This window comes from Lupinus angustifolius, chromosome LG15 (genome assembly GCF_001865875.1).
Source record: "Lupinus angustifolius cultivar Tanjil chromosome LG15, LupAngTanjil_v1.0, whole genome shotgun sequence".
Lineage (NCBI taxonomy): Eukaryota > Viridiplantae > Streptophyta > Magnoliopsida > Fabales > Fabaceae > Lupinus > Lupinus angustifolius.
The window spans coordinates 7,977,619-7,990,118 of NC_032023.1; the positions used below are offsets into that span (position 1 = coordinate 7,977,619).

The 12,500-nt window shown below is 32.7% G+C and overlaps 1 pseudogene; it reads left to right on the forward strand.

Annotated features, from left to right (window-relative positions):
* On the forward strand, positions 1,776-8,396 carry LOC109328076 (annotated as a pseudogene).

The following is a 12,500-nucleotide window of genomic DNA, read 5'->3' on the forward strand; positions in this document are numbered from 1 at the left end:
AAATTTATAATCCATATTTATAATCTACTCAAAATTCACATAAATAAACAACTTTAAGTCTTTAACAAATTCAAAGTCTAAATTAAAAAACATATATCAATCCAAAAGTATCACTTAACAACCACAAAATATAAATAAATCACATAACTTCACAACTCACTCTATAAAACAAATAAATTTAGAGTTTTAACATTTAACATCAAGGAGTCAAAGTTATCTTATATGAATATTATATTTTTCTATCAAATCCTATCTTCAGACAGTACTCCAAGATTACACAAATGTCACTGAGATTACACACGAATGTTAGGAACCAAAATGTGTAATCTAAGTATGCTTTGGAAGCATGTGCCTTGAAGTGTTGAAGAAGAGTTGGAAAGATGGGTCACCTTGTAATGAGTTTTTTAGTTTTTAAAAAAAAAAAATATATGTGACCAACCGGTTTAGTAAAATACCAGCCGGTTCACCAGTTTTGATCGGTTTTGATACTTGGCCGGTTCAACACCTATACCGTACCGGTTATGGGTCCGGTTCACCGGTTGAACCGGCCGGTACGGTACAGTTTTTATAACTATGCTTAGAAATGTCAATGTAATTTACTCTATAATATATGTTTGAGTACCTTAGCTGGAAACTGATTATAAACTAATATGTTTTGATTGGACAATGTTTATGTTATGATTATTTTGCTTGTTTTTTACATTATTTTTTAAATATACATTTTTTTAATATTTACCATCATATATATTTTCACTATAATTTTTTTAATTTTTAATATTGTATAAAGCTAACAAATATATTAAAATAAAATAAAATACAATATAAAAACCAATATTAATATTAAAAATAACATGACATAAAAATAAATAGAAGTTGTTAAAATTGAGTTACGCAATTCACGAAATAAATAATACAAAAATGTCAAGTTTTATGAAAGTTTTAATATTAATATTAATATGGAGAATTATGAAGTTTGGTGGAAGAGTAAAAATGAGAAAATATATAAAGTTACTATGTGATAAAATGAGAAGTGAAAAAATTTAAAAAATAAACTAACTCATGATTTTGGAGCTTATAATTTTCATTTATAAAAACCGAGTTTATAATCCATTTGGTTGTTAAACATACACAATTTACATATTGAGCTTATTTTTCAAAAAAATAAGGAAAAACTCAAAACTTTAATTATACCAAACATACATTTAGTGTGTCATTTGGTGTTTTTAGATGTCAGTTAAAATTGATCTTCTTGAGGTAATTAATAGAGAAAATAAAAGTATGAGAATGTGTGAAATAATAGTAATACATTAATAGAAAAGAATAAAAGAATATGTGCAAGTTTGATGTAGTTATTATTAAAATGTTACAAAATGATAAAATTCGAATATAGAAATTATTTATTAAAGATTACTAAATGGAATTGAATGAAATTATACATGTTCAATTACCTGAATATGCTTTATGCATATTTATATAATAATAATGACAAAATTGAAATATAGAAATTACACGTTGTTCAATTAACTAAATACCCATTAGTTATATTCATATATTAGTATAGAAGTACATACAACCTTAAATATCAAAATATTAAAAGAGTGTAGTATTTATGCAATGATAATATAAAGATTTTATACACAATCAGTCTATTATTCATCATTTATTTGCATTAAATCGATAATAATTCAAAATAAATGATGAATTAAAGATATACATTTTTTCTCATATTAAAAAGGTATGAAATATTTTAATTATTTTGACGGTAGTTTTATCGCTTGTTTATTTCCAAATCCACCTTACAAAAAGGTACCCTTTTCCGACCTGCTTCACCCAAAAAACGTAGACCACAGCCGCCAGATCAATTCACGCTCCGCCGTGCCATCAAGACCGTCTCTCCAGGTAAGTGACATTTCTGCTCAGTTTCGATTCCGTTCATTATTTTCCATTTTATTGCTAGTACTAATAATTAACAAATCTGATTCTATTCATTATTCTACATGAAATGAATCACTTTGATTGAAATTGTTCTGATACTCATATTTGTACTATTCCTACTCATCATAATGCTATACTATACCCTATACTCTTGTGTATTGTTTTCATTTCCCTTTTACTATTCAAATAATAAAAGGGAAGATTCTGTTTGTGAGTTGGGTTTCGGAAGGAAAGAAAGTGAAACATAAGTCTGTAGAGTGAACTCAGGAGTGTATTTCATATCTCTGAAGCTTTTCATTTCCCTCCAAAACTCAACTTGCAAGTAGACCCTTAGATTACAAGATTTTGATTGGAATAATAATTGATTGAAATCTCAATATTTGTGTAGCTATGATCATGGCTTCCTCTCTCATTGCTCCAACTTCTACATCCTTCTTCCAATCAAAGGTTCTTTTCTTCTTTTTACACCAATTATCACATTAATTTCATTCTCCTATTTTTCCTCATATGTTGCATATTTTTTTATTTTGCATCCTTTTATAAAAAAATGTTAACTTTGCACTAACCCATGTGTTTTTTGGTTTCTCAGAAAGATATTGGTCTCTCTCCTTCTAGTTCACGTCACAGATGCCACAAACCGGCTTCCAGGAGAATCTGTTGCTCCATTGCTGCACCACACCAAGCGCAACGCCAACCATCAACCACTGGATCAGTTCCGTTACTACTTTTTTTTTATGTTTAGCCTTTTGGTTTTTTGTGACTTTTGAGACCTTGTTGGTAATTTGAGGCTTGTTTGGTTTCAGGTGAAAACGGCAATGACGATGACAGAGAAGATATTTGCTAGAGCTTCTGAGAAATCCTATTTGAGTCCTGGGGATAATGTTTGGGTTAATGTTGATGTTTTGATGACACATGATGTCTGTGGCCCTGGTTCTATCGGGATTTTTAAGAGGGAATTTGGTGAGAATGCCAAGGTAATTGGATTGCCATTTCTCAATGTCTTGTCTGGGATTTTGATTTAAGATGGTTGTAAATTTATTTTGGATTAAGCATTGAACTGGTATGTGAACATTCTTTATGTGAGCTTGGATTGTATTGGAGTTATTGACTTCAGTTTTATGTAGTTTGGGAAAGGGGTGTCTTTCGATTATGATAGTTTTTGAAGAAAATGGGATTGATTCTGTGTAATGAAACTATGAAAGTGATCTGAAGAAAGTAGGATCAGACTCATTCAAGGATCTGTTTTATTTTCTACAGTTGCTTAATGTCTGTTCCTCTTACATGCTAAGACCAATTTTTTGTCATTTTGTTATCCTGACTGCACAAATCCTTTGAAATTGAAGGTCTGGGATCGCGAAAAGATTGTAATAATACCTGACCACTATATATTCACAAGTGATGAACGTGCCAATCGTAATGTAGACATATTAAGAGATTTTTGTAACGAGCAGAATATCAAGTACTTCTATGATATTAAGGATCTTAGTAATTTCAAGGTACATGTTCTTTTCATTTCTTAGTATTAAATTATTAATTTGGTTGTTTCAATTCTTAAAGATCATTGTATTGTGTGATGTCCATGAATGTTGACTGCGAGATTATAACAATGTAGGCAAATCCAGACTACAAAGGTGTTTGCCATGTTGCTCTTGCTCAGGAAGGTCATTGTAGGCCAGGAGAGGTTTGTTTAGTTTAAAAAGTTATTTGAAAGAATGTTCAAGTATTGTGTTGTTTGACAAAAAAATGGTTCTTGCTTTGTTAATCCCATTCTGCTGCCTGCAGGTTCTCTTAGGTACCGATTCTCACACTTGTACTGCTGGAGCGTTTGGTCAATTTGCTACGGGGATTGGCAATACCGATGCAGGTTTTGTGTTGGGAGCAGGGAAGCTCCTGCTCAAGGTAATTCTATGTTTTACTAAGGTCTTTGTTTCAAGTTACTATGTTTAAGATTCATTCTTTACTATTACCTTTCTATTCTCTTTATTAATAGTAGTGGTAATTGTTAAATTGCAGGTGCCTCCAACTCTGAGATTTGTAATGGATGGAGAAATGCCCCCTTATTTGCTTGCAAAGGATTTGATCTTGCAAGTAAGTATACTTGATTTGTTTCTGCTGAATATTTCAGATTAATATGGTAACCTTGGGTTCTTTAATTAGCTTGTTTGCATGTAGGGAATATAAGAATCACATCCTGACATGAGTGAATATTTACCTTGCAGACTATTGGTGAAATATCTGTGGCTGGTGCAACCTATAAGTCAATGGAGTTTGTTGGCTCAACTATTGAAAGTTTAAATGTAAGTATGTTCAGCAAGATGTTATGCTATGATGTAACTCTATTGTTTATGTTATTTACCCATTGGATAGATGGAAGAACGGATGACATTGTGCAACATGGCTGTTGAAGCTGGAGGAAAGAATGGTATTGTTCCTGCTGACAACACTACATTTAAATATCTTGAGGTTTGTGAAACTGAGCAGATGCACTTAAATTGTTTTGTTACCCCTCATGTTAGATGTATATGTTAGCATTTTTGCACATACCTCTCTTCTTTCTCTCAATGAACCAATGAACTACCCTTTTCTTTTAATAAAAAATTGGTTGCATTTACTTTTCCATACCTAGGTTGGGACAAGATTCAGCTTGGTAATTCTTTGGCTCTGTTATCATCAGAGGAGTGTGTATGATTCTATCATGTCTTGAATAGTAGTGACTAGTGACTGTATCATGCTTTTCTTTTTCATCTTATTGATTCCAATATCTAATCCTGCCCAATGAATATGTCATCTCATGAAGTTTTGATGGAGTAGTGGCTGTCTGTGTTCCCCACGCGTGATCCCTTTGCATATGTTGCCTATGTCTTGGCCAGAATTGGCTTTAATACTGTTTTTATTTCTCGTGCAGGGTAGGACATCTGTGCCATATGAACCAGTTTACAGTGACCTGCAAGCAAGGTAATCAATATATTTCTAATTCCTTGGTTTACCCCTTAACACTCCGTGATGATTGATAACGAAAAGTAAATGTTCCATGTATGGGATATTATTCAATAAATTGCATTTTATCTATTGGCATTATATGTTTTGATGGACAAGTTGTAGTATATAATTGGAATGATGTTTGTAAAATAAACACGAAAAATATTTATCATAGTAATATAGACCCAATGGTGTCACTTCCTTGTGATTACTAAGGAAGTTTTCATTGACTATGTGAATATATTTTAGTTATGATTTTGTTACTCTTGTTCTCTCGTCATTTAATGAAATTAAAACATAAACAATAATTATGCTTCAGTCCCACTAGATGGGTCAACTACATGGATCGAACAATGCCATAGTGCTCTATCATAAATCATGCCATTGACAAAGCATTGGTTTCTAAACCGTTTTACCTATTGTTTTTCTTGGTCTCCCTTGTCCTATAGAAATGAGACTAATCTTCATTTGATATACTTTCCTTATTGGGACATCTAAGGATATCCTCCACACATGCCCAAATGATCTTCATTTGAATAGGCACTAATCATATTAAATGTGTCATCATAGGCCCGAAATTTAATCACAAGACGAGCCTCAACTTCTTTTCAATGATTACTGATCAAATATCAACCCACACCATTTTCCCTCCAATTACATGTTCATATCTAACTTGGCCCGCTTCTTCGAAAAATCTCCTCTTTGGATTGTCATGTTGTATATGGATTTAACCTATCAGACTGTTAGAACTGGTACAGAATTTAAGAGGAATTGAGATAGAGAGCACACGAATTCAATGAATTGCTTGGATTAGGCAACCCTAAATCCAGTATCTTATTCAATGTGAGTAAATTGTGTGTAGAGAGAGAGAGAGAGAAGAGAGATTACAAGATTCCTAACTGATTTCCAGAAATCAGTTCCTGCACTACTTACTTATTACAAAAACTGCCTTTTCCTTTCTTATTCTACTATTTATAACTTCTTAACTAACTACTCAATTCAAAAAGTAGTTATTTCCCGCCTGGCGTGTTTCCCGCCTTCAGTTTGTGCCTCCTTGTGTACACTTTAGTGATAGTAGGTTTAGGCCCACTCCTATCACAGACCAAACTTATATGCATGATTGTTGTTCATTGACATGGTTATATTTTAGCATGCATCATCTAGAAGTTAATAAAGGAGAACTAACATAACATCTGCAAAATTATGCTGAAGAGAAACGGAATGTAGCTACTAGCAACTGAAATATTAGTATCCATTGGTGATCATTTTTACCCATTACTCAGACCTGTTTTTTATTTTTTATGTTGGTATCTAGTTTTCTTTCTGAGTATAGATTTGATGTCTGAAAATTGGAGCCATTGGTGGCCAAGGTCAGTCCTTCACATTTCCACTGGTTTTATTTTTTGTTTATTTTCTGTACTATTTTTTTGTTATTACTCAACACCATTTCACAGCTAATACAATGCATATGGATGTTGCAGCCTCACTCTCCAGATAACCGGGCTTTAGCAAGAGAGTGCAAGGATGTGGAAATTGACAGAGTGTACATAGGATCTTGTACCGGTGGAAAAACAGAGGATTTCTTGGCTGTAGCAAAAGTTTTTCTAGCAGCAGTAAGCAATATATTTCCCTAATGTGCATGCAAAGTTCTATATGCCAAAGTGTAAATGTCTTCTAAAATGCAGTCTGCCTGTTTTCTTGTATGGTATTTTTTTGTGTACATTCTTATATGGTATTACATCTTGCATTGAATCATTTACTCAGTTTTATATATAATTTATGCTGCTTTTTAGACATGTTTTGTGTAAATGTCTCCTGACTCCTGTGAATCTTCGAAGTGCATGTTGGGGTCATTTATTTATCTTAAAATCCATCCCCACATTTTTTTTAATCTTTTTGATATGATACTATTTCCCCTAATGAAGAACTTGATATATCTGTAGGGTAAAAAGGTCAAAGTTCCCACATTTCTCGTGCCTGCAACACAGAAGGTTTGATACCTTTGCCTCAGTGGTTTTACAGTTAATGAATTCCACGTTGATTGCAATGATAGATAACTCATTCTGACATTTCTATTAATTGAGTTTCAGGTTTGGATGGACTTGTATAGCATCCCAGTCCCTGGATCAGGTGGAAAGACTTGCTCACAGATATTTGAAGAAGCTGGGTGTGACACACCTGCTAGTCCTAGTTGCGGTGCTTGTTTGGGTGGCCCAAAAGATACATATGCACGATTGAATGAACCTCAGGCAAGTTCCTTTGCTTCTGTCAGGAGTATCTTGTAATATAATCAACAATTATCTATATCTTTGCTTCTCTCATAATTCCTACCCAGTTGCGTTGCATCACATGAAATAAAATGAACCTTTCAGCAAGTGAAATTAGAAATGGTTAAACCCAAGACACTAGTGTAATTAGAAAGGGTAAAACTGGCAACCATATGTTAAATGGTGTATGCAGAAGTGACTCAGTAAGAACAATTGTTACTTTGAGAAATGAGAACACTTAATATGGACTATTGGATATTATTTGAATGGTCAAGATTAAAAGTGATCATGTGAGTTATAACAATAGAGGAAGTTGAAGTTTTTATTATATTGTGTATATGTATATATAAAAAATTCAATATTTGGTAGGATCTTACGATCCGTGTTACGATCACACGTTTTACGTTTTCATCTACCCCTTCCGATCTTACGTAGGATCTCGATCTTGTCAACTATGCATGTGACCAATCACTAACTTTTAATTCAAACCATCCATCTGATTTTAAGACCCAAATTTATTGTTCTCACAGTTTTTGTGTAAGAATTGTTCTCACTTGAGTCACTATTTGCTCTATACTATGTAGTTAGATAGGGTATTATGAAAGAAGAAAAAGGTAAGACATGATTATATGATCACTTTATTTTATTTTTTCTAAATAAAATAAAGTAAAATCCTAACAATTTAAAAACTGTACAATGCAAAAGAAAATAAATCCCTGAAGAGTAGGATGTAAGCTGGGTTTGATGAGAATGAAGATGGTTTTTTCTCTTGTTTTTTTTCTTCAATTTTTATTGTAGAATATAAAATGTATGTTTCTTAATGTTGTAACTAGCACAGATGAATGGCTTCTCTACCATATGATGAGTAATGAGACTTGTTAACTTTATTCCATTGCTTATGGAATATTTGATGGTTGTGCAGGTTTGTGTTTCAACCACAAATAGGAACTTCCCTGGCAGAATGGGGCACAAGGAAGGTGAAATATACCTGGCTTCTCCATATACAGCTGCAGCATCTGCATTGACTGGTTTTGTTACTGATCCAAGAGAGTTCTTGCAGTAGGACGTTTATATTCAATGAACCCCTTGTAATGTATTATTCCCTTTATTAGTTTTATTTACCAAGATTGGTTTTGTTAGTACTTGGGTATGACTTCAGTTTCATACATTTATTCAGTTATATTTTAATAAAATTTCAACTTCATAAAACCACTATTTTCTTTTGTTGAAGCTTATTGTCCTGTTTGAGTTATATAAAGGTCTGAGTTTGATGGCTTTAAAGCGATGTATAATACGTGTTATGACTTATGAGATTGAAATTTATACAAAACCCCATCTACACTGATCTCCCCATTTTCGAATATTATTGTTTTTCAGTGCCACTAATTCCTCTGCGAGCTTGAAATTATTTGAAAATAAAATGGAATACTATGTATAAAGTTTGGAAAATTTTGAATATAAGTTTATTGCATAAAATTTTTAAAAAAATTGCTATATTTTTAAAAAAATAATTTAATATAAAAATAATGTATATGGAAATTACTAAAAGTAACAAAGTATTAATACATATGTCAACAAAAAAAATATTAACACATGATATAATTAGTAGTGATTTATTATTAACCTGTCAAAGATGAGAACTCAACTTGACCATCCTTGCTCTCTTTCCAAGTTTTCCTAGAGGGGACTTTTTCTTTATCACCATCCTCATACAGAAAAATTCCACAAGTTATAATACCACAATAGTATATAAGCACAAAGTTTTCTGAACACCAAAAAAAATTCTCCCACCTAAGTCGAATTCTAAGTGTATGTTTTGTTTCAAGGTGGCACACATTAGATAGTCACATAAATTTACTAAAATATTGTCTCAAGTAATATAAATATCAGTACTAAGAAAATTCAAAGCATTTGAAATACAATTTAATCAAACAATTACTTTAATGCAGCTACATCATTCACTTGCTAAGACTATCAATTTTTTGAAGGTTCGTTATCTTCATCAAGACATATAACATTATTCATGATGAACTTGCCTTCCTTCAAGGCATCAATAGTGAGGCAGAGATAAGGGTCAATGAAGTCGTCTAATGTAACCCTTATCCTCTTCTCTCAATACCCATATTCTCCTAATACATGAATTGTTAGCTTTCATTTTGGCTTTAGCTCTAGTGTTGAAAACAATAGTTTAATTAGTGTTTTCTTTTCTAGGTTGCACAGTTATTCTAATTTAAATTTGTAACTTCCAACTAGATTAGTTTTAAAATTTTATTTTGATTTATTGAAAAGCAATTTATATTACCAAACGAAGAAGTTTCCATATAGCAGGATGACAATCCCACAACTGTTTGATAGTGTTAGTATCCCTCTAGATGGTGTTGCAATTGATGATAAACAATGGACGCCGATGAGCGAGGCGAGGAACAACGTCAACAAACATGAACGACAATAGAAGGTATCTCCTACATCCTACCTCCTCCCGAATCTTCTATGCCCTCCTACTTCCTCCTATCTCCAATCTTCTGTCTCCTCTCTCCTCCACTATTCTATCTCCTCATACTTCCTATCTCCTATCTCCTCCTATATCTTATTTCCTATCTCCTATCTCCTCCTATTTTTTCATATCTCCTCTCATCTCCTCATATCTTCTTCTATCTCTTATATCCGCCTATCTCCTCTTATCTCTTCCCGAATCTTCTATGTCCTCCTACTTCCTCCTATCTCTAATCTTCTATCTCCTCCTACCTCCTCTAATATTCTATCTCCTCCTACCTCCTATCTCCTATCTCTTATTTCCTATCTCCCTCTATCTCCTTTCTCTTCCTATCTTCTCATATCTCCCCATATCTTCTTCTATCTCATATCTCCTCATATCCCCGTCTATCTCCTCTTATGTCTTGTACCAACATAAATGTGAGTATGGTGACTTCAACGACAACAAACGTGAATGACAATGAAAGGTATCTCCTACATCCTACCTTCTTACTCCTCCTGAATCTTCTATGTCCTCCTACTTCCTCCTATCTCCAATCTTCTATCTCCTCCCCCTCCTCCAATATTCTATCTCCTCCTACTTCCTATCTCCTATCTCCTATGTCCTCCTACTTCCTATCTCCTATCTCTTCCTACTTCTTATCTCCTATTTCCTATCTCCCTCTATATCCTATCTCTTCCTATCTTCTCATATTTCCTCCTATCTCATCTTCTTCTATCTCATATCTCCACTTATCTCCTCCTGAATCTTCTATGTCCTCCTACTTCCTCCAATCTTCTATCTCCTCCTACCTCCTACAATATTCTATCTCCTCCTACTTCATATCTCATATTTCCTCCTATCTCTTATTTCCAATCTCCCTCTATCTCCTTTCTCTTCCTATCTTCTTATATCTCCTCATATCTTCTTCTAACTCCTATCTCATCATCCCCGCTTATCTCCTCCTATGTCCTATACCAACATAAATGTGAGTATGGTGACTTCAACGACCATCCTGCAACTGTTTGATAGTGTTAGTATCCCTCTAGATGGTGTTGCAATCGATGATAATTATAGAGAGAGCACACAAGCTCCACAATATGATTGCATGTTCTCTTGAGTATCCATGATCTCACAGTATATGGAAGGAAGTGTCATTTGATAAGGCATCCTAAAGCATTATCATTAGTTTTGTATGTATGCCATAAATATGCGATGTCATGGATGCGCTTAAGATAAATGATAAAATAATTATGTATGCATGAATCTTCTTTTTGAAAAATGTGTGAATGATATTTTATTTGTATTTTTTATACAAGTGTATGACATGATTGAATGCTCGTGTGAAATGTCTTTTTTTCTTTTTCTGTTATACGTCTTAAATTTATTTCTTTTTAAATGTGAATGCTCGTATGAAATGTTTTTTCTCTTTTTCTATTTTTAACCTCACCTTGTATTTATTTTTTTATTAAAAAATATCATGATAGTGTGACGAGACACTATGCCTTTAGAGGAGCAACCTCACCTTATAGTTATTTTAGATAAAAATAACAAGATAAAGTATCTCGTGCAAGACCTTTAATATTATCCTTGATTTCTGATTTTAAAATTGTATTGTAAGGAGTTCTAATAGTATCATTGTTTTCTCCTTTAAAGTGTTTTTGTCAGGAGTTTCAAAACAATCCATAAAGTATTCATGAATTCTCTTTTAAAATTTTACTGTCAAGAGTTTTGCCAATCCCTATGTTTAGTTTTAAATTTGTGAGTATCTAGTTCAAGGAGTATCCATGCGCTCTCGCCTTAAATTTTTTAATGTCAATAAAATACCGCTAGTATCTTCATGTTCTCGTTTTAATTTTTTTGAAGAATCCTTGTGTTCTCATATTTGTCAAGAATCCTTGTGTTCTTATTTTAAATTTTGTTACCACAAGTTCTAACAACATCTTTGCCTTCTCATTTTTAAAATTTTATTATCACAAGTCACGACATTATCCTTGCAGTCTCGTTTCAATTTTTGTGACACGAGTTCTAGCAGTATCTTTGCGTTCTCGTTATAATTTTTTGTCAGGATTTTAGGCAATGTCCCTACATTCTTCTTTTTAAATTTTATTATCACGATTTCGGACAGTATCCCTACATTTTGATTTTTGTTTTTACGAGTTCTACAGTATCCTTGTGTTCTCATTAAGTTTTAATGTTATAAGTTCTGGTATTGTCCCTACTTTTTTGTTTTTTTAATTTTTATCATCACGGGTTCCAACAATATCCTTACGTTTCCGTTTTAAAATATTATTGTTACGAGTTCTGGATGTATCCCCACATTATCATTCTAATTTTATTATCAGGAGCTCCAATAGTATAATAGATTTCTCAATTTAAACTTTTATTGTAAGGAGTTCTAGCATTATCATTGTGTTGTTGTTACATATTTTTATTTTCACGAGTTCCGGAAGTATCCATGCGTTCTCGTTTTAATTTTTTATATTAAGTTCCGACAATATCCTTGTGTTCTCGTTTTAAATTTTTGTTAGAAGCATTCTAATCTTATCCTAGCGTTCTAGTTTTAAACTTTATTGTCGCGAGTTTCGGCTATATTCCTACCTTCTTTTTTTTTTAAATTTAATGTGATGAGTTTTGCGAGTACTCCCACGTTTTAGTTTTAAATTTTTGTGTGTCGAGCTCATGTAGTATACTTGCATTCTCATTTTTAACTTGACGAGTTCCACCTGTATCCTTGCATTCTAGTTTTACATTTATTGTATCATGTTCTAGTAGTATCACTCTATTCTTGTTTTTAAATAATATTGTCATGAATTCTAGTAGGATCCTTGTGTTCTCATTTTAAT